Below are 22,701 nucleotides of genomic sequence, written 5' to 3'. Positions count from 1 at the left end.
AAAAAAAAAAAAAATGTAATAAAAACTGGTAAGGGGAAGGGGGTTGGTGTCGCACCAGAATTGGTCTTCGGCAGTCAAACATTTTGTAACGTTCACATAATATGGCTTAGATGTATTTGTGCCAATGCATCAGACTAGTGAATTCTTCAACATGACATCGAATAATCCACAAACCGTACTCTCCCCCGTAATAAAAACTGGTAAGGTGAGGTGGTGCCCCATAAGAATTGATCTTCAACATTCAAACATTTTGTAATGTTCACATAATATGGCTTACATGTATTTGTACCAATGCATCAGACTGGTGAATTCTTGAACATGACATTGAATAATCCACAAACCGTACCCTGTAATAAAAACTGGTAAGGTGGGGTAGCGTTCCACGAGAATTGGTCTTCAGAATTCAAACATTTTGTATTTTGGCTTTACATGCATTTGTACCAATGCATCAGACTAGTGAATTCTTCAACAAGACATCGAATAATCCACAAACCGTTCTCCCCCCGGAAAAGTCTTCGGACAGAAAATGTTAAATTACTCAGCAGAGTTCAGCAGTATTCTCATAAAAAAGAATTTTATTTTGACTAAAATTAAACAATGGCAAACAAAGATATTAAACATATAACGTAACTACAAAACACGACACGTAAAAAAACATGGAATGAACTGTTAAACTGAATCTAGAAGAATGCAGCACGTAAAAAACCCTAAGAGTTGCCAAAATTGAAATTCCAATAAAAACATTGTTAAGTAAAATTATGTAAGTGAAGCTGATCGTTTTAAATTAGATTTAAAGTCTTAAATCTAACAGATAATACCTTTTGTATGAGCTTACATATGAAGGGTTTCATGCAGTAATAATGCAACCTAATTTATAATGATATTTATGCATACAAAAATGCTTTTCTTTTGTTTTCAATTTTTTCTTCATTGTTATCTAAAAAGATTGAACTATATTTTAATTTAATGTGCGTTGTTTGACTCGCGAGATTCATCTTAGTATAAAGTGCGATCCGCGAGTAAAAAAGGTTGGGCACCCCTGGACTAAATTAACCACCCAGTAACCATAACATTATAAATATTTCGTGCGCATTGCAGTGTATGAGAATACATCAGTTTAAAGTAAAGTTTTATAAAAAGTGTAAAACTTTGATTTTCCCTAATGCTGTTTTTTTAAGTTGCGTCACTATTGCCGAAATATAGTCATTTTACTTCTTCTTCTTTCCCTATTTTTGCTCCTTCAATTTATTTTGAAATTTCAAATTTTTTTCGCTTTTAACCACAACCAGCAATGCTCTTTTCTCTACTTTCAAATAAAATGTTCGGCAAATTCTATCCAAACAAATAGGATGTGCAGCCGAGTCCTAAAGATATGAGTTTACTTTTCATGCATGCATCATAAATCATGCTAACCCTTGAAAAGAATTCAGAGAGGGAGCAGGAGGGGAAGAAGGGAAGTCTAGACAAACTATGAAAGAAAACATCGAAGAACTTTCAGTAATTGTTTTACATTTTAAAGCCTTTGTTCGCAGAAAAATAATTAAAGTGCTTTTTTTTTTTTTTGGTGAAATGGTAATTCCCTCACCACAGAATGCTTGTGAATCCTTTCTGATACAAACGATTCTTTCGGACTGACCCTCCAGAACATTTCTCGCACATGAAGAATAAAAGAGAACATTGTCTCGTTTAACTCGTGCTAGTTCGAATGCTTCCCCAGTTTCCTCAGGATAGCAATCCCAGTGATATGAAAAATTCTCAACATGTGTCACCTCAGGAGGATGTGATAAAGGATGATCTTACGTTGATGAGATTTTATGCACGATCATCAAAATATGTGATTCAAAATATTCCGATACGTTTGAATGCGTGAGGCAATGGTGTTTAACCTACGCTCCGCGGGTTGTATGACCCATGCTGCCCGTCGTTAAGTTCAGTGTAACGAATCAAAAACTATTTCTAACCCCTTCCAGAACAACCAAACGTCATCATTGAGCATTGAGTTTGATTGTTGCGAATTTAGAGCCGAATTGTCAGAAATTGATTTGCCGAAAACATATTGAAACTTCGTATTTATATTTGAAAAACAAAAAAGTCCTGTTGCAATGGTTACAATTTTTGGTTTGTAATTTTTTTTTTCTATTCTGTGTGTAAAATAAAAAAAAAAGATTTTATAGGTATTCTAGTCCGCAGGATTTATATTAATATGAGATGCGGCCCTTGAGTAAAATAAGGTTGGGCAACACTGTTTTAAAAGGGTCCTTATTACGTTACAATACTCGGAGAACCAAAACATCAGATCAAGCAATTTGAGGTCAGGGGCAAGATAGTCCAATCGGCAAGGCAACGGACTCGTGGCCAATGGGACACGGGCTTGTTACCGGCCTGTCAAAGACACTCCGTGGACACTTATGGTGACTAGTGCAAGTTAAATCTGTCGAGGTCATAACGACCCCCAAGTTTCCATTCCAAATCAATGCGTCTGTGGACGCTAGATCAAGAGTTGATCAACGTTTGGTCCAGATCGAAAATACTGTGCTGTCTTTAGAGCCCCATAAGAACTTGTAAACCACTTCAGAACATTGAATGGAAATGGTGAACTGATTGCAACGACGTTACTTCAGAGTTACCGTGAATGAGTTAAACTGAGAGTTGACGGTCACCTTTTTAAATTTCAATATGTTACTAATTCCCATTCATTTCACGTTTTCACGAAACTACCTGATTTGCTGTATTTTCCTAATAATTTCAGGAATTAAGGATTGCTAGACCCCTAAAGAATCTTTAATAAAAATAGAGAATTTATTGCAACGACGTTACTTCACAGTCACCATTGAAACGTTAAAATGAAAGATGACAAACTTTTTTGAATTACAACATTATTCCAAGTTCCTGATTCCAAGAATTTTTTTTTCATTTTTACAAAATTATCTAATTTTTCAGGGTTACAAAAATTTTTCTGATTGTTCCAGGAATTCACAGCCACTAGACCCTTCATTCAATAAAAATACAGAATTTATCACAACTCTTACTTGAAAGTTATCATGAAAACGTTAAACCGAGAGCTGACAGTGAACTTTTTGAAGTGAAACATCTTGTGCGAGGATTTTGAAATTCTGAACCGCAAGCTTGACTACATGTTAAATTCTGGTTATCACAAATTTGCCATTTCAACTGCGCTTGCACGCAGACTTAGCTGTTTGGGCTTTCTGTTTTAAGATTTCGTGTTGCTTGTTTATATTTAGGCTGAGTCCCATGCGATTAGAATATTTTCTCAGCGATTTCGTGACATATTATATGAAAATACGGATATGAATAACTGATAATCTTTATAATGTACAGAGAAAAATGACACCTCAATATTTATTGGTTTGGAAATATTTATTTAACATAAACGTAAAATACTTTGTGTACTTAAAAAATGATTGGAATATGAGAACAGACGTCCGTCTTTTGCGGATATTTTACGTTAGGCTTAAACAGCTTAGTATTATACATTTTTATTTAGGTTGAGGGTTTGGCTTTGTAATAGAAGTGAAACTGCAATTCTAGTACGCTCTTCTGAAGTTAAAAATTTGGCCCTGAAAAGGGACAGAAAAATCAGACACCGAATCCATTAATAATTTAGACGCAAAACTCAACATTTACCGATGACTAAAAACTAAGTCAGAGAAAGCTTTGTGATTTCTAAATTTTATCTGTTGCCATCTCATATTTATTAACACATTTAAAATGTTTAATTAATTTTAGCAAGATTTTTGAAATAAGCTAATGAATGGCAAATTTGTGATAACCGAGATTTAACGTCGAGTAAATCCGATTTCTTCCAGTACTTTACTTTAACATACAGTGGCTCCAAAAAGTGTTCGTACACCTTGAAATTTTGTAGTAAAACCAAAATAACGCAAAACTGAATTCGAATATGAAGTTCAATTTTTTTTCACATCATTCCTATGCCATTCTGAATAAAACCCAGCAGTTTTTTCCAAAATATTGCCGGATTTTATTTTTGAAATTTATCAAAAAACGAAGAGACTTAGAAAAAATGCGCCACAAAAGTCATCGTACACTGAAATATTTTCAAATAAATTCATGATTTAAATTATCATATGTGGTTTTTTATTGTTTTTGCATTGTAATGACACTGTAAAGTCATTTGCCTTTAATTTTTTGTTTATTTATTCCCTAATATTCTGCTTATTATTTTAAAATGGCAAGTATGCGTAGAAAACAACAAACATGATTCGAAATTTGATTTTTTCCCCTCACAATAGCCATAAATTGGTTTGAAATATCTCTAAATTAGTTAATTTATACCATTCCATAGTGAAGTGCTTGATAAAATGCTTTAAAGACAAGAACCGGATCGAAAACAAGGTAAGAAAAGGTCAACTGGCAAAGTTAACAAAGCGTGATCAGTCACACAGTTTACAAAATTATGAAAAATACACATTTGAGTGCTGAAAAAGTTTCTGCAGAATTGAATGAAACATTTTACATTTAGTTTTCACGTAAAATTGTTCGCCAAGTTCTCTGATTAGCTGGATTAAAGGGGACCTCTTCCCGCAAAAAATTTCTTATTCCTGCGAAAAACAGTAAGCTTACGCTTGCCGTCGTAAAATCAATGATAAATAAGCTCAAAACGTTTTGGAACAACGTCTTACTTATAGATGAAAATAAATTTAATATTTTGGGTAGATTGTTATATAATTGTCAAGAGAAGAAAAAATGAGGAATTTAATCTTAAGAACTTAGTTGGATCAGTTAATCAGGACGGTGAAGGTGTTTTTGTGTGATGGTGCATAACAGCATCAGGACCTGGAAATTTAGAATTTTTTGATGCAATAATAAATCATGCTGTTCATTCAATATTTTTAAAAATAATTTTAAACTATTAGCCCAAAATTTGGTAATCGGAAACAACTTTGTTTTTTATCAAGATAACGACAAGAAGCACACGTTTGCGTTTGGTGCCTCAAAAATTGTCCTTAAGCTTAGAAATATCTCCCCAATCGCCAGATTTCCACTTAATGGAACATATTTGGAGATATCTGGTAGCTAGATTACGAAAATACACCATTGAAACGAAAAGCGAACTAGAAACAGTAAGACTCGAAGTGCGGCTGAACACTTACTCAGAAATTGCACAAAAAAAGAAAGAAAAAACAATGAAATCTACTCCCAAACATTTAAAATCTGTTGTTGATGTTGCTTGATATTCTATTAAATAATAACTTTGTAAAAAGTTAGATTATTTACAAATTTTTTGACATTTTTTCAAAGTGTACAAAGACTTTTGTGAAATAAAATTTCCGGCAATTTTTTGTTTTTGATTTTTTAAAAATTATGTTTTAATGTTTTATTAAAAATTTTCATGAAGTTTTGTTAAAAATAGATCATAGATCTTATAATAAAATACCTATTCCGAAATATTAATTCTAACCAATGGATAATGGCCAATTTCATTGAAAGTCGTAGGTGTACGAACACTTTTGGGAGCCACTGTATATCACTGGACCTAAAATCGTTGTTTTCAAGAAATGAAAAGGCTTCACTCTCTCACAATCTCGACGTTAAATCCCTCCGGGATTTAACGTCGAGTGCAAGCTTGTGTGTGACGGAAATGATGTAATTGTTTTTTAATTGTTGCCGAAAACAATGAAACATAATAGTAATTTTAAGCTAATTTTAATAATAAGTTCAAGAATTTAATTTCAAGGCTTAAATTAAGCAAGCATATAGTTCAAGGCAAGTCATCAGTTTAAAGCGTAATTCACATTGCTTAAGTTCATCCTTGACATTAGTATATTAACTTTTATTTTTAAAAAACTTTAGAAATACTGCTACTATTTTTTATTGTTATTGGCAATACAATTTCAAAAGCGCATTTAGAGTACTGTACAGTTTTCTCGTTTTTTATACTGTATTTTTCTTCATTAAAATATACAATTTTGTTGAGAATATGCCTATGTCAGACGCAGAAAGAACAAGAGCGTGCCGTAAGAGAAAACGTGCAGGCGGAGTGATCGTTCGGAATTTAAAAAAAAAGGAAAAGATGAAAAGTTTCACTTCTATCGCTTGTCTTTATGACATTTATTTTCAAGGAAAAACATTATTCGTTGTTCAATAATCTCTAAATGATGGAAAAAAAAAATTCCAAGTAATAAAAAATCTGAGAAGTATTAAAAACATTGCAAGAAAATGCCGACGATGCATATCTGCACAAATGTGCATATTTCGAACGAATTCTTGATCCGAATGGGGTTGTTTTCCTCAGTCAAAAGTACTACTTTTAGTCACTGAAATTGATAGAATAAGCAGAAATAATAACATGGTCCCAGAAAATACTTTCATTTTCCCAACCGTTATTTTTTAATTAATTTTTAAAATGTCTGAGTTTTGAAATATGGCGTGGTCTTTATTACGTCACAAATGATGCAATTTGGCGCATCTTTCTACTACTTTCCACGTTATGATAATCAAGAAGCGAATTACAACATTGCGCTCTACGCTTGCTATCAACCATATCGTTGCCAATACACGTTAGTAAAGATGCGAACTAAATAATTTGCTCTGTGAATGGCCACACTGAATGCATTTCATCATTTGTGATGTCATCGGCAGAATTATAAACAATAAAAGCGCACCGATTTAAGTTTTTTTTTTTTTTTTTTAAATATTAAACTTAAGCAAATTATTTAAAAAATGGTCAGATCCTACGTTTTTTAACTTGCTCTTTCAGAAAAAAATACTTTTAAGTTTTTGGAAAGTACCCCATTCTTTCCTACAAAAACCGGCGGTGGTTCGAACAGTTTCACTGTATCAAGAAAAGAAAAGAAAAGAAAAAAACAAGGAACATGAATAATTGCTCAAAGAGTTCATTGTTTACGCGAAGAGTAAGCATCATTGCTCTTAGAAGAGCACAAAACAGGGAGGGATCACAGTAGCCCCAAGTTTCTTTTTCCATTGTGTGCCCAAGTCGAAGAGGCCGATAGCGTGCTTACCCCTCCAATACAGTTCCGGGTTTCAAGGACACATCACACGAAAAAGTGAAGAGTGCGTGTGTTCTTTCGCGGGCTGTCTTTACCACAATTTTGTCTTTTCGCTGCGGTCGTCACTGCGAAAATGAAACGTATTCGAGTTTTTTTCTTTTGTTACGGTTGTCAGGATGATTCGTGAGCTTGCCGGTCGGAGATCATCGCTGTTATGGATCGTCTTGCAAAAGGAATTTGCATCACTCGGAGAGTCTAAAAATATGCCCTCCTGTCAAGATGTCTTGTGTTATGTATAAGGCGAGAGAAAGGGGCAGGGACGAAATAAAATCGATGGTTCGTGAAGGGCACGTGAATGGCATTTAGGTGTAGGAGAAAATATAATATGCATGTTTTGAGAATGGTGGACAGAGCGTGTCCGAAAATGCATGTTGACACAAAACGAAATATTCAGTGAAGTCGATTACTGAATGAAAATTTCAGCGTAAAGTATTCATTGAAGTATATCGCCAAATAAAAATAATCAGTGTAATCTATTTGTTGCTAAATGAAAATTTTAACAAGAAATATTCAGAGAAACTTATTACTAAATTAGAAAATCGCCCGTCAAGGTATGACGGATGAAAATTGCTTCTACATTTGAACGAAGTCATTTCCTGTTTGGTGATATTTTGATAGTTGAAATTGTAACCCTAACTCCAGTGGATTGACCCTAAACTTCAGTAGGTAACGTTCGTTGTTGACCATTTTTTCGTTTCTCCATTCCCCTGAAGTGACATATAGTCTTACCAGTAAAACAGTAAAGTTACCGGATCGAATTCAACCTTGTCACTATAAAGCCTTTCCCTGCATGTTAAACATTACCTAAACATATTATCAAATTATCATGCCGTGGCGCGAGTTTCAATGTTGAAACTCGCGCGTTACTTGATCATTGGCTATTATGCATATGAGGATAAAAAGTTTGGTGCAATATATTCAGTGAAAACTAAATGAAAATTTTGGGACAAAATATCAATGAAATCTACTGCTAAACGATAATTTTCGAGCAAAATATTAGGTTAAATCTATCACTAAATGAAAATTTCAGCTTAAAATATTTAATTAAATTATTTATTACTTGAGGAACATTTTAACGAAAAATATTCGGCGAAACTTATTACCAAACAAAAATTTTAGAGGAACATATTCAGTGAGATTTGTTACTGAATGAGTTATACATTTTTTTTTTCTTTTAACGAAAGAAAGAAAAGCAGAAAGAAAATTTACAAAAAGTGAAAAAAAAAAGATGCAGCAAAGGAAACAGCTCAGTTTAACATGACATTTATTGACGTCATAAAAAAAAAGCGGAAAAATAAGTAGAATATCAAAAATAAAGAAGGTAAAGCTGTGACTTTCACAAAGTTAATGATAATGAATTGACCTAACCATGACAATCAAGAAATGATTTAAATCAGAATCGAGTGACTTACATGCACATAAAGGGTCTGTACGTTTTGAACTTTCATTATTTTATTTTATTTTATTTATTTATTTATTTGTTTATTTATTTATTTATTTATTTATTTTTTTTTTTTTTTGGCAAGATAAAACTAAATTTCTACACACAACGTTCAGTACAAAGTACTGAAACGTAATGTAAAAGAAAATGACGTCATATATCCGCAAAAACTTGCCTAAGTGTCGCCCAATTAAGCGCAAAAAATGAAAAACTTAATCATGTGACAACTTAGCTAAGAATCTCGTAACGCAAAGTGCCATGTTAAACCATTTGCGAGCTTTCAACCTACTATCTCTGTAAAACTGTCTTTCCTACATCAGTTCGCAGCAAACTAAGAAGTGTAGGCACCTAAAACGGTTCAGACCCTGCTCCAGGGCATTTCATGCAATTGTTTTGTTCACTTTAGGTCATTCCATCCATGTACTGTTTTTGGAAATTGTAATTTAAGAGTTCGTACGCTAACAAAAAGATTAAATTTCCTAAGATTTGAAAGAGCCCTTCTCTATTAACTGTATGTTATAAACGTAGAAAAGTCAAAAAATAAATGAACTTAGGAAGTTAAACTTCTAAAGCTTTAACATGGTTACACGTGCCAATATTTTAGGAGGGTGTTTATTTACTTACGTTTTGTAATACAGAGATAAAATGGATCACATACCAATGATAACAAAGCAACATTTTTCGTTATATACTCAGAAAAAAATGCTCCCCAGCTTTTTTTTCCCTTGTTCTTTTTTCTTTAGGACAACGTCCCACATCACAAATCAAGTATTGTTATAACTCCTAATGAACCCACTACTATATTAAATAAATTGAAAATTTTTGAACATGTGGTGGCTTGTGTAGCTACTTATTGATTATTTGCGCAATTTCGCTAACAGGAAAAAATTAATAAGTAAAACACTAAGTTAAGCACTAAGAAACTAAGTTTAAAAAAAATTAAATAGCTTTTTTGAAGACTTTTATGCTAAATCAGACAAATAATCTTGATAATCCATCTATGTATCTTACGGATTAATTTTCTCGAGCGGCGACGAATTAACAATTTTCATAGATTTTAAGCAATTTATCTCAAGATTCCGTTCACTTTTAATATTTTACTTTAAACATAGTTTAAATTATTCTTAATTTCCAACATTTTTATTATCTACTAAAAGCTGCTATTTCAGCATGAAACTATTTTCAAAATATAACGCTAAAAAGTGAACATACATTGCCATTAAAAAATGTGTTTTGACAATGGGGTCATTTCCAAAATTTTAAAAGTATTTTTTTCTGAAAGAGCATGTTTAAAAATATTGGATATGACCATTTTTTAAATAATTTGTTCAAGTTTAATTTTTTTAAAAAAGTCCTTAAATCAGTGCGCTTTTATTGTTTACGTTTCTGACGTGTGACATCACAAATGATGAAATGCCATTCACTGTTGTCATTCACGGAGAAAAATATTTAATCCGAATCTTTACTCACGTGTATTGGCAACGATATGGTTAATAGCAAGCGTAGAGCGCAATATTTAATTCGCTTCTTGATTATCATAACGTAAAACGTGGTAGAGAGATGCGCCAAATTGCATCATTTGTGACGTCATAAAGACCACGCCTTGTTTTCAAAATCGGGCATTTAAAAAAAAAATAATTAAAACAAACTGTTGGGAAAATGAAAGTATTTTCTGAGTCTATGTTATTTTTTTTTACTCATTCTATCAATTTCAGTGACTAAAAGTAGTACTTTTGCCTAAAGGAAACAACCCCATTTGCAAAAAATACATCCGGACTTATTGTATTTGCATGCACGTTGGAGTTAAACCGCTTCTCTACCGTTGAACAAAGTGTTAGGCAAAATGAACTTTCACAATGAAAAATATTTACATCCTCTCCCCTTCAAGTTAGTTATCGGTATTTTTATTTACTTATTTATAAAATTATTTTATTTTATTTTATGTACAGAGTCTCAAACAATTTTACCATCAAAAAAATAATAATAATAAATAAAATTATTAATATCCACCAATCAGTTCTAATCTTACGAAATTATATCAATATGTTTCACTGATTTTTAGTAATAACAGTTAACTTTATTCGAATAAAACACGTTTTTAAATCCAGTCAGTCTTTTCTAAAAATAAAATTTTTCTTCAAAAAACAAGAAAAAAAGACGGATGAAAATTAATTACCACACGCACACATAAAAATAATACACCCTTACATTGAGCAATACTTCACGCCTCCCGAAGACTGCACCTGCCTGCATCGAGTTGTTCACTTCCTCAAAATTGTTAGTTTTAGTCGAAGTTATTTGCTCTATACCTTGAAAAAGCCTCACATTCCGTTTCTTTACTTGCCTAAGTTCAACTACTGCAGACAGCCATTAAAAAGAAATAATTGTTCAAACAGAAACCAAGAGCGATTACTCTCTTTTTGGGCGGTTTTATTAAACGGATCTCCGAAGTCAGTTTCTACACAATAGAATTTCAGAGCAGAATTTGAGAATTTCATGGGCGATTTTGATAAATTTACTCAATTTTTTTATGTACAATATTTACACCAATTTCTCGCTTGACAAGTATTCTCATTTCCCAACTTTTTGTCACATATTGATCGCTTTTCTTGTTAACTAGTGGTACCCGCACGGCTTTGCACGCAATAGAAAATTAAAAGGTCTTTTGTTTCGCCTGTATATTTACAGATAATGTACAGTGGATTTTCTCGCCAATTGGCTTGTGCCCATGTTACGGTTCCACGTAATGATAATTTCGTAATTTACTCGTCCATCTTATGATAATTTTGCTCTGGAAAATGTTCTTAAAATTGGATTAGAAAAATAACCACATCGAATTTTCGAAAAATCGCTTCGAAGTGCACACCCCCAGCTACAAACTAACTTAATGCCAAATATCATGAAAATCGCCCGAACGGTATAGGCGCATTGCGCGCCGCAGAGATACTGACAGACAGAGAGAGATCCGGACAGAGAGATATCCATACAAAGAGACTTTCAGTTTTATTATTAGTAAAGAAAACCTAAATTTGACACAGAATCTATAAACGTAAAGCAGATTATAAGAAAAAATGTTATCAAATAATTTCAATAAGTAACTTTATTTTTTTTTTCTAGTATTACTTTTCTGCAATTTTTTATTACATTTTCGATCGTTTTTATGCACGAAATGGTCACAATACATAATCAAGTTAATAAACTTTAAACACATTATTGTGTAAAATTTCATCAAATAACTGCATCAATAAATGTTTTTAAAAATGTTGAGTTTATCTTTAAATCTTACATTTTATTCATATGAAAAGATTTTTTGTTTGTTCAAATTTATACGTGGATTTATAAATGTAAAAAACCTCAGCTAAAAGAAATTCATCGAATATTTTTATAAGCAATCTTAATTTCTTGTCCCTTGTTCCCCATTCACAAATTGATTATTGTTTTTAAAATAGAACCGTAAACAGAATTAAATGATATTTAAATTAAAATGCAGCTTCATTGCAATTGCTATTTACGCCTTAGAATCTGAAACCTTTTCGTATTGAAAATGGGTTTTTAACACCTAACAAGTAAGATATAAAACAATATACCTTTGAATAGAAAATAGATTGATAAAAAAAATGTTAACAGAGCACAAAAAATTGCAAATAATTTCACGCACGTATATTGGGATTTCAAAGTTAGTTCTTTTAAATGTAGAAAATGAGAGCTTTTTTTTTTTCTTTTGCTTCATTAACGTTGTGTCTATCAATTCGCGAAACAAGTGTAATTTATGGGTCTAAGTTGTTCTCACTTTTTTTTTTGGTTTCTAAACCTTGCAATTATTGTTTCACTGGGTTGTTTTCTCTCATTTAGATTCTGTAAAAAGACATCGTTGTTCCGATTTTTGGGTCACCACCAGAGCCGCCAAAAACTTAAATTTCTGGGAGGGAAGAAATTCTCAATTCGCCGAATAGAACATCAAATGTTGCCGATTGACAAAAAAGGAATATACAAATCTGTACCTCGGAGGGTAACGACACTAGGTCCATTTTTTCCCAAATGGACATAGTGTTATAACCATTGAGAAGGAATACTAATGGAGGGAGCCACAGCAAATGTCTCAGTGAAATAAGCTTGGGACCCAATGTTTCCCAGGTCAGGTGACTTGTTTGGCTGGGAAGTTGTCGCGTTTTGGCACGCAATCGCTCTTTTGGCATTAAATATTTTTCAGACGACGCGACGGCGTTTGAAGTCAGGGCTACAAATCAAAGCAACTCTTGCTCCAACTCCTTTACCGCATAATAATAAATAAATAAATAACGGATACAAATACAGACCTATCATTCAAATTCCCTCTCCCCACTTCTTTCCGGATTTTAAAATATAATGTAATTGCATTTTTCATGTATTTTGATGTTTATTCCCTAAAATGACGGGCATGTACAAATAGTTTAAAGTGTTCTGTTATTGACTGAACAATTATGGATTCATATGTATTGTAATCAATGTTTTGAAATGATTTCATACGCAGGCATACTAGTATTTAAATTGAAGCATAAAAATAGCAAATCTTTATTCTTGCGCATCTGCTGTTCACAGGAGCTTGGCGAGAAGATACTCGCCAACAAAGCAAATGTACACAAAATGCTTAAGACCCGTTAAAATAATTACTGGTTAAGTAAAAAGTGTTTTTATGGAACTAAAATGCTATTTGCACTCAAGATATACAATGTTTTATAACTTTTATAGGTAAAATAAGTACAAAAATTTAAGAAATATAGGCAATTGTGGAATATGTACTCGTTGAATGCATATAAATGTTATTTTTTCTTTGTTTAGAAGTAAAAAACATTCGTCTATGCTAGGGAAAAGTTACTGGACCTCCTGGTGTGGCTTTTTCCTAACAGTTTACAATGCTAGAATACTGCACTATTACTATAAATCTAATTTTTCCCTTCTACAGTTAAAGGTTGTTATCATGCATGGCTTCAGCTAATGAAAACTTCTTCAGCGGTTACGGTCAACTCGAAATTGCTCCACAAGTCACATGGCACTGTTGCCGTATCGGGATAATAGGGTTGCACTCTCTCTATCTATTCTTTCTCAATGGTTATAACTTTCCGAGGTACAGAAATATATGCACACATAATAAAAAGGGATAGTCGGGCTCATAAAAATTGCATTGCAGCAGCTATATCTCAAAATATGCCAAATCGTCACACAAAATTCGCCAAATAAGGAAATTTTTTGGAAATCGTAATGCTCTCCCATCAAGTCCCCCCCCCCCTGTTCACCACATTGCTCTGTCTCATTTAATTTCTGCATATAGGTAAAAATTTCTTGCAATATGTGAGTCACTGCGTTTTTCTCCATCATTTAGTTACTGCACAAAGGTCAATAGTTCTTGCAATTCGCACATCACTGCGTTGGTCTCTTTCCAAGGGCGGATCCAGAAAATGTTCAAGGTGGGGGTTGTTGTTTTTTACTCTTTGGAACTTCAGTTTCTAAAAACTTTCGGAGTGTAACTGAACCCCATCGCTTACCCTTATGCAATCAAGACTGTTCTATAGCTGTGTTTCTTTCAAAAAATATCCAGGGTGATCCTTTGAACATGTCCCTAATATTATCTAAGATCGTCTGAAATGGAGATTTTGGAACAAAAAATCATATAGAATGTTCTGGTGCCTATCCCCAAAGTAATAAGAGCAGGGCTACGATTTCGTTTTCAAGACTTCAATTCCGGAAAAATCCCGGGAAGAGCTCCCTTTCTTCTAACACCGCCGAATATTATGTAAAATTGCGTTTTTAGAACTTTAATCACGAAAATATACCTCAAAAAAGTTCCTGTATCTCGGCCCAAGGAGGGGGCGATCGTATCCGCCCTTGTCTCTTTCTCATTCAGATACAATTTTTTTTTCTTTCACGAAGATAAATATTTCTTAAAATTTGCGCGTCACTACACTGTTCTCTTTTTTATTACTTACTGCACAAAGGTAAATAGTTCATTCAATTTGTGCGTCGCTACGTTGTTCTCTTTCAATTCTTTTCTGCACAATTTGTGCGCCATAATGCTGTTCTATCTCATTTAGTTACTACATAAAAGGTAAATATTTCAAGCAATTTGTGCGTTACTAAGTAGTTCTTTCTCTCATTTAGTTACTGCGAAAAAGGTAAATAATTCTTACAATAAGCATATTTGTATACCTTAGCTTCTACATAAAACAAAACATCTCTTGCAATTTGTGCATCACTATGCTGTTTTCTTTCAGTTTTTACTGCAAAAAAGGCAATATTTTCCGTTATGAATGTGGATTTCTAAAGAATGTGTAAAAAAAAGTCAATTTCTAAGCATGAAATAAATAGTTTTCGAAAAAAATTCCAAAATATACTAAAATATATACATTTTTAATGATCATTCAATTAAATTGATTCATACACGCGCTTGCACATGCGGTTAAATGTGTTGAATAATATTTTGCCATTTAAATTCAATTTTATATATATACATATTTTGGTAAGAACTTCCGCAGAATCTTCGAGATTTTCAAAGCATATTTGAAAGCAAAATGCGTATAAAATATTCGAAAGATTTCTTAAGTCAGTATCTTGGGAGCATGTTTTCGAAATATGCGAACACATGAAATTTAAATAACCCTGTGATTAGAATAATAAATACTTTCAAACTTTCATGTTTCTGCATCAAAATCTCACATCATTTGCTTCATTATCGTTCCAGATCTGGAAATTGAGCTCGTTTAAGAATGTTAAGAATTTAAAGAAATAAAAATTCCTCATTATTTTTATTAATATTCATTACGTATAAAAAAAAATTTCAGCCAGATTTATTAACACAAATATAGCAAGAAAAAATATGTGATTATCCAAACTGCGTTTATTTTATGTTATAACGAAAAATCTCACCCATTTACTGCTCCAGGTAAATAACTATTTTCTATGTTGAATTTCAGTATTTATTGCCATTCTTTGCTTAATCATGTTTTTAACAACTTCTTACTATTTTCACTCACATTCAGAATCCAAACATGTTTTATTAAGAAGATTTTATTTCAAATGAAGGTTTTAGTTCTGGTAAAAACAGTCAAAATAGAAATAGGCGAGTCCAGTGTTATTTTTAGCAGTCTTAGCAAACACAAAACATTTAAGGTCACAGTGACTGGAGGTCATTGTGACCTCCCAGACCCTCCTCCCCATTCGGCAAAATTATCATCATTTCGCAAAATTTGGAGTTATTCGGCAAAATTATCATTTCGCAAAATTTGGAGTTATTCGGCAAAATTATCATCATTTCGCAAAATTTGGAGTTATTCGGCTAAAGTTTCATCATTTGGCAAAATTTAGAGTTCCATTCGGCAAAATTTGGAATTCCATTCGGCAAATTGAGAATTTTCGTCCTCCCAAAAATTTAAATTCGGGTCGTCTCTACGTCTACGGTTAAGAAAAAATAAAAGAAATTAAATGAGTCTTGAGATTGGCCAGCAGAAGCTATGCTTTTGTTGAATAACGTAAGGCCATAAAGTTGAAGTAGATAATGTTGAATGTATATATCTACCTGTATTAAATGAAACAATTATATTTGTTGTTTCAATATACCTTCAACAATACAAGCTCATGTTATTTTTGGCATTAAATCGTTTGACAATTCATTTAAAGCGAAGCGACCGAGGGGCAAACATTATGACTAGTTAACGAATAAATACCTTTGTCGTTACTATTATCGTAATGAATGTGGTATCGTAACGAATCGTATGTCGTATCATAACGAATAAATACCTTTGTCGTTGAAAATTAAATGAAGAACCAACGTTTTGATGCACAAAAATTGCAAATTACTGCAGACACGTGTTTCGGTGAAACAAGGAACACCTTTTTCAATGGAAAGAAGTGTGAGCTTTTGGATGAAAAGTCATCCTAGGAAAGCTTAAAAAAAAAAGCTCCCATTTCTTTGCACTTAAAAAGGTGTTCCGTGTAACACCAAAACAAGTGTCAGCAGCAATTTGTAATTTTTGTGCATCAAAATGTTGGTAATTCACGCATTAAATTGTGACTAGTGCTGATGAACTTCCAAGATGAAAGGAGGATAAACATATTTAAGAATATTTTAGAAAGTCTGTTTTATAGATGTTATTTCAGTTTAAATTCTGTAAACACTCAATCAAGCGACACATCGTGCCATGACGGTTGAAAAATGCACGAGGAACGTATCCTGCACATTGCAAAAATAATTAAAAAGTATATAAGTTTCTTTCTTTTTTCTGTTTTGATATTTTTTTACTACATTTGAAAATGAAGAGTCCATCTCAGCTCACTTTTATTTATTTTTTCTTTTTTAACCATTAAATTTTGTTACATTTTAGGAAACTTGAAAACAAAAGAGATTAGATAATGGAATAAAATGATACAAATTAAATTCAAAGAATGAAACAAAGTATGAACTACATAACAAACATAAATAAAGGAATTTAGCTCAAAAAACAAAAGACCGAAAAAAAAATACATTACAACTCAAGATTTCTGACTATCCAATTTTGTCCTCCTAAAAGCAGAAAGCATCTCAAGCTTTTCTAAAACATTCTTTTCACACCTAAAGATCATTTACTAGGCTTAAAATCTAGTTACAGATATACTATGTTTCGTAAAGTGAGCAAAAAAAATTGAAACAAAAATTTCTGCGACCTAAGAAGTGTAGACTCATTAAAAGAATGCGAAACAAATATTTATAAAGATGATCATAACCAAGGATTAACTTTTTGAGACACGCCTTTCAGCTCAAGAGGAGAGAATACCTTGGAATTTGGAAACATAAATAAATAAAACAAAATGCATAATAAGTTTTCTATAATTGGAAGGTTTCTTAGTTTCACTTACGCATAAACTGTTCGGAATTAACTAGAGTAAAAGTTACGGTTTGAGCCGACAAAGTAAGTAAAGTCTATCAAAAGCTCGCCGAAAGAAATCCAATTATTTATTTGAACAAGATTTTTCAAGTTTTTTGGATTTACATGTTTAAAAATAGTATTTTTAGGAACATAATGAGTAAATGGTCTTTTAACGAAGAGAAAGAAAGAAGCGATTCAGGGAAAAGTAAAAAATAATCGAAATCATTAGCATTTATTTTCAAAATTAATTAAAAGATCTACTTTGTATGAGAACGAATATGAAATAGTGAGCAGATATTCTTTGAACATAAAAAAAAGTAAAGCTGGAAGCGAAAAGTTACCGAAAGTTTCCCTGTTAGAAGCGTTTTTCTATTTATGGAAAACAAAAAAAAAAGGAACCAAAACTAAAATTCTGATTAAACGAGCTGATATATGCATCGCATGACTTTCTTTTACTCCAATTTTAATGTAATTTTCCCATTATTGGCAATTTTAATGTGATTCAATAGTTTACTCTCTAAATATCACCACCAGTGGCCAAATTGAAACCAGATTTTAAAACAAATCGCCAAACTTGTTGCCACCTTGGCGACAAAACTTGGCGACCAAAGGACTGGTGATATATCGCCAAGTGTCCGCCAAATTATAACACCACTTGAGTATACATCGAAAATAGCAATTATTTCCCCCCAAAAAAGGGGCAAAAGACCCCTTTAGAAACGCCGAATGCAACCAAAAGGGGAGGTACACAACTAGACCCCACTAGGAGTCTACGTCCAAAGTTCAACTTTCTAGGACATACCGTTCTTGAGTTATGCGACATACATACGCACATATGTATATCCGCACATATATACATACGCACATACGGACGTCACGAGAAAAGTCGTTGTAATTAACTTGGGGAATGTCAAAATGGATACTTCTGGTTTTTATACGTTCTTAGGCACTTATCCGCGTGTGGTCGAGTTGAAAAAAAAAAAAAAAAAAAACTCAACATTAATTCGGGGGTGAGCAAAATGGAAATTAAGGCCGCATTTTGAGTGAAAAATGTTTCGAGAATACAATACTTCCTTTTTTTTTAAAAAAAAAAAAGGAAGTAAAAACAGCAGTATATTCTTAAAAATTTAAGAAAACTTGGAAATTTTAACAAAAGTTGGAAAAATTGCATCCCTGTGTAAAAATTTAGCTTCAGGAAAAAATTCTACAAAGAAAGATGCTCGTTCTAATGAACAAAGGAAAATTCCCAATTACTAAGGCATTATTTCAAAGAAAAAATAGAAAATTTATAATGGTTCAAGGACAATTATAATGACCCAAGATCAAGGAAAATATTCCAGTTAAAGGGGAAAATGTTGACCGAGGAGAAAAACCCCAACGTCTGCTAAAGGAAAAACTTATGAATACCAATGAAAAGTTAGCCTTTCCTGAAAGAATTCACAAACACATAACAACGTTAAAATTGAAAAAAAAAAGAAAAGAAAATGCAGCTGTGCGTAATTTGCGGTTATAAGAAATCAGTTTTCCAATATAAAGAAAAGAGAGAACTTATGGATGTGTAGGCATTCGACAAAAATCACGAAGCGGAACGGAAAACAGTTTACACAATAAAGTTAGAAGGTAAACCAAGCAACCAATGAGAAAATTTGTCAATAAGAAAATTTGTCAACAATGGCTATTAAATTTGTAAACACTGGCAAAAGATTATAAGGGAAAATACTCAAAAAATTTCATGAATGTTGAAAAATTCTTAAGAAGTGCCAATGACCGGGTGAAAGTTTTTTAACTAAGACAAAAACAGAAATAATGCATCTAGTAGGTTTCAACCAAGGCGGGAAAATACTTGATATTTTTTCGAGATTAACAATCAGAATTTTTGCCATTTTATTTAAAAAAAAAAAAAGCACAACTGTTCAATGGAATGTTCGGAATATCCAACAGACCCCCCCCCCTTTCGTTGCGATGCTTGTATTCATAAAAATTAAAAGCGTAAAAGCACGCATGACTAAATGCTTAAGTAGTATTTCCTACGCTGAAGGCGTGAAATAAGCATGTTGGGGTGTCAAAAATTTAAATGAGAAAGGAAAATTTACCCTCTAAGTCGCTATGATAAAATGCCAGCCTGCATACTGTGAATACTGTAAAGGACGAAATGAAAAAAAATGGCGATTAAAAAAATTATCTGTCAATCGCCCCCCCCCCTCCCCCCAAGAAAAAAAATCATTAATAATCTTAAAGTTTGCAAGAGTCATTCGATAATTAATAACATCTTTTACACCAAAATAAAGAGATATCCTTTATGTTTTGATTTGCTCTGAAACGTATTACATACGTGTATTAAGAGGCCGACAAACGCTATAAAATCTATATATAAAACGCTATCTCAGGAAACAGGAAAAAATTTATGCACCCGACAAATTTTTTTCTCAGAGCTTATAAGAAAATTCAGTGTAAAATTTTTTCTGAAAAATTCTTGTTCTGATAGATTTAATCACCAAAGTAATTTTTAGTCACGCTGGAAACGTGACGCCTGGGATTTGTCAGACCCTACTAATGTTTAGTAAAAATTATGTGTGAGGGCTCGACTGTACTACAATATGTAATGGAGAGAGTGTTACAACGGGGTTGTTTCCTCCAGTTAAAAGTATTACTTTTAGTCACTGAACTTGATAGAATTAGCAAAAAAAAAAAAAAAAACTAACACGGAGAGAGAGAAAAGTTTCATTTTCCCAACGCTTAATTTTTTTAAAATGTCCAATTTTAAAAATGAGGCGTGGTCTTCATGACGTCACAAATGATGTACTTTGGCGAAGCTGTCTACCGCGTTTCCAAGTTATGATAAATCAGACGCGAATTAAATATTGCGCTCTGCACTTGCTACAAACCATATCGTTGCCAACACATGTGAGTAAAAAATGGCATTTTATCATTTGTGATGTCACCGGCAGAAGGGTAAACAATGAAAGCGCACCGATTACGATTTTTGTTTTTTTGTTTTTTTTTTTTTTTTAATATTATACTTAGTCAAATTATTTAAAAAATGGTCAGATCCTATGCTCTTTCAGAAAAAAATACTTTTAAAATTTCGGAAACGACCCCATTCAGTCCTTTTTTTTATTCTGCTTTGAAAAAAACCACAAAAAATTTAGTTTTTTTCCCGCACGATTTTGGGGAAATATGAAGTCTTGGTTTAAAAGTCCCATTTCTAAACTTGATTTAATTTCATCTTTCGAACAAAAATTTTCAAGAAAAGTCAAACATTCTATGTTTTCTAAATTTGCAGTTATTTATAGTTGATGTACTCAGTCGACGATATATTATCGTGTATATGGAATGTGCGTTCGTGTGTGTGCTCATGTGACTATGAAAGACCTAAACCAGGCAAGTATCGACACTCACATAGCGGAGACATCGGTGAAAGCCCAAATATTCTGGTTAATAACCGGTGAAAGTTGACATCCTCCTATAAGTAACAGTAATGTAAGTTGAAGTAATAAGTATAATAAATGTACATTACAATATAATATATCGTCAAATATTGCCTGGTTGCAATAGGAGGTTAATTTTATAAGTATAATTAATATAATGGAAAGCCTAGACTTCATATTAGACTGTCTTTGGGATCAGCGAAACAATTTTTGAGGAGAAATTTTTTTCTTGATTTATTCATTTTTATAGAGTGCAATATTAAGTTAATACATTTTTTTAAAACATAGGTTGGAGATTTGAGACTTCTCAAACTTAGGGCCCTGGGTCCGTGCCCTGTGTGCTCATACCTTAATCTAGCCCTGTGTTTATGGATGTTTATTTCAATATATTTTAAAAATACATAGTTTAGCACTTTAAGTTTAAAAAAAAGTGGCTACTGCTTGAAAAAAGTTGCTACTAATGGAATTGGTTGTACCGGCCACTGGCGACCGAGGAATATCCCCAAGTTTGGTCCTTACAGTACAGGAACAGGGAGATCCTCTAACGATCGCAAAAGAAGACCCGGAATAAGCCATCAAAGATCTCATTCGCGGAGCCCAAACTCGCAACTCCAAGCAGCAAATCCATATACTTATCCGTTGATTATTGAAAACATGGAGGTCACTTCTCAAGGAAAGCGGGAAAGACGAAACGAGCAACCGTGAATTCAATCCCTGAAGAAACAATCATTGCCATCAAACAAAAGCCCTAATCCTCAAGTCCATCCCTACCTTGCCAGCAATCTCCGAATCTGACCCTTCCGAAAAAGAAACCAACCGGACTCCCAAACCGGTTCCGAGTCGAGAGGGGGAAGGAAAAGCAAAAAGAAAATCCTTTCTTTTCACTCTCATCTGAAGATTATTCCTCAGTTTCCAAAGAGCACGCGGCTCGATCGCACGTCTTGCTTCCTCTGTGATTCCTCTCCGGGCTCCCTTTGTTGTTCTCCAGAAGGAGTGATGGATAGAGCATGGCATTAAGAGCTTTGAAACATCTTTGTCGGCCGACTTGAAAAGAGTTTTCTTGTGCACCAAGGTTGCTTGGGGGATGTGACTCGGCTTGTTTCGGGAGATGGACATTGCCAAAGGAATTTTGCACTGGAGTTTTGTTGAGACTAACTGGCTGAGCTGAGCTGAGAGAAGAGGTAAGTGGCTTCTCATTTCATAGAAATACTCCAAGTGGCTTTCTCTTGACAAATCTAATGAAACCAGTGGTGTAGCCAAGATTTCATTTCGGAGGGGGTTACATATAAAAGTTAAAAAAAAAAATAAATTAAAGCCCAATAACACATGCCCTCAAATCCGATTTTGCTTAAATTTTCATAACAGGTTAAAAGTTCTGATTTATAACACATTTTTACCCCCCACTCTCTTTTAACAAAGGGACTTAATAAAAAGACTGCACATTGGCTTTGAGGTTACTGCTTCTCGGAACTACAGTTGGTGCATTTTGACGTAACACCAAACTTGTTAAATAATTACGTGTTTTTTTTTTGTAAGAAAAAGGGATCAAAAATGTATGTTGTCAAATTTGAATTTCTTTGTAAAATTATTTGTACTCGGTTTCAGATGTTTTTATATCAAACGAGCAGGAAAATCTTCTGTGAAAAAAATGAAAATTTTTAACTGGGGCTACGCCACTGAATGAGACGGGTCAAAAAACAATTTTCCAAAACAAATTGAAAACCTTGGTGCAAGAAGGGTGCAACTGCATTTAAGTAACCATCAGGAATCTCTAAATCAAAAAGGTTTTAAAAATTCATTTTTAAAGATTTTGTCTTTTCATTCAATACTACGGTAGATTTTGTCTTTATTAAACCAATTTCAATTACATTTTTTAAAAACATAATGTTCCCTATGTATAATTAATT

General features: G+C 33.0%; 2 protein-coding genes across 2 annotated transcripts in view; one reads left to right on the top strand and one right to left on the bottom strand.

Annotated features, from left to right (window-relative positions):
* Window positions 1-22,701, bottom strand: part of LOC129228054 (rab3 GTPase-activating protein catalytic subunit-like) — a 388,943-nt gene that overhangs the window by 234,684 nt on the left and 131,558 nt on the right. The window lies entirely within an intron of this gene.
* Window positions 21,747-22,701, top strand: part of LOC129228055 (leucine-rich repeat neuronal protein 1-like) — a 93,153-nt gene continuing 92,198 nt past the window's right edge. The window contains exon 1 of the mRNA XM_054862688.1: window positions 21,747-21,975. The gene's annotated coding sequence lies outside the window, so the exon portion shown is untranslated. The remainder of the gene's footprint in view (window positions 21,976-22,701) is intronic.

The sequence above is a fragment of the Uloborus diversus genome, chromosome 8 (genome assembly GCF_026930045.1).
Source record: "Uloborus diversus isolate 005 chromosome 8, Udiv.v.3.1, whole genome shotgun sequence".
Classification (NCBI taxonomy): domain Eukaryota; kingdom Metazoa; phylum Arthropoda; class Arachnida; order Araneae; family Uloboridae; genus Uloborus; species Uloborus diversus.
Note: the sequence above shows the minus strand (reverse complement) of the source record. Positions and strands in the feature narration are given on the sequence as shown.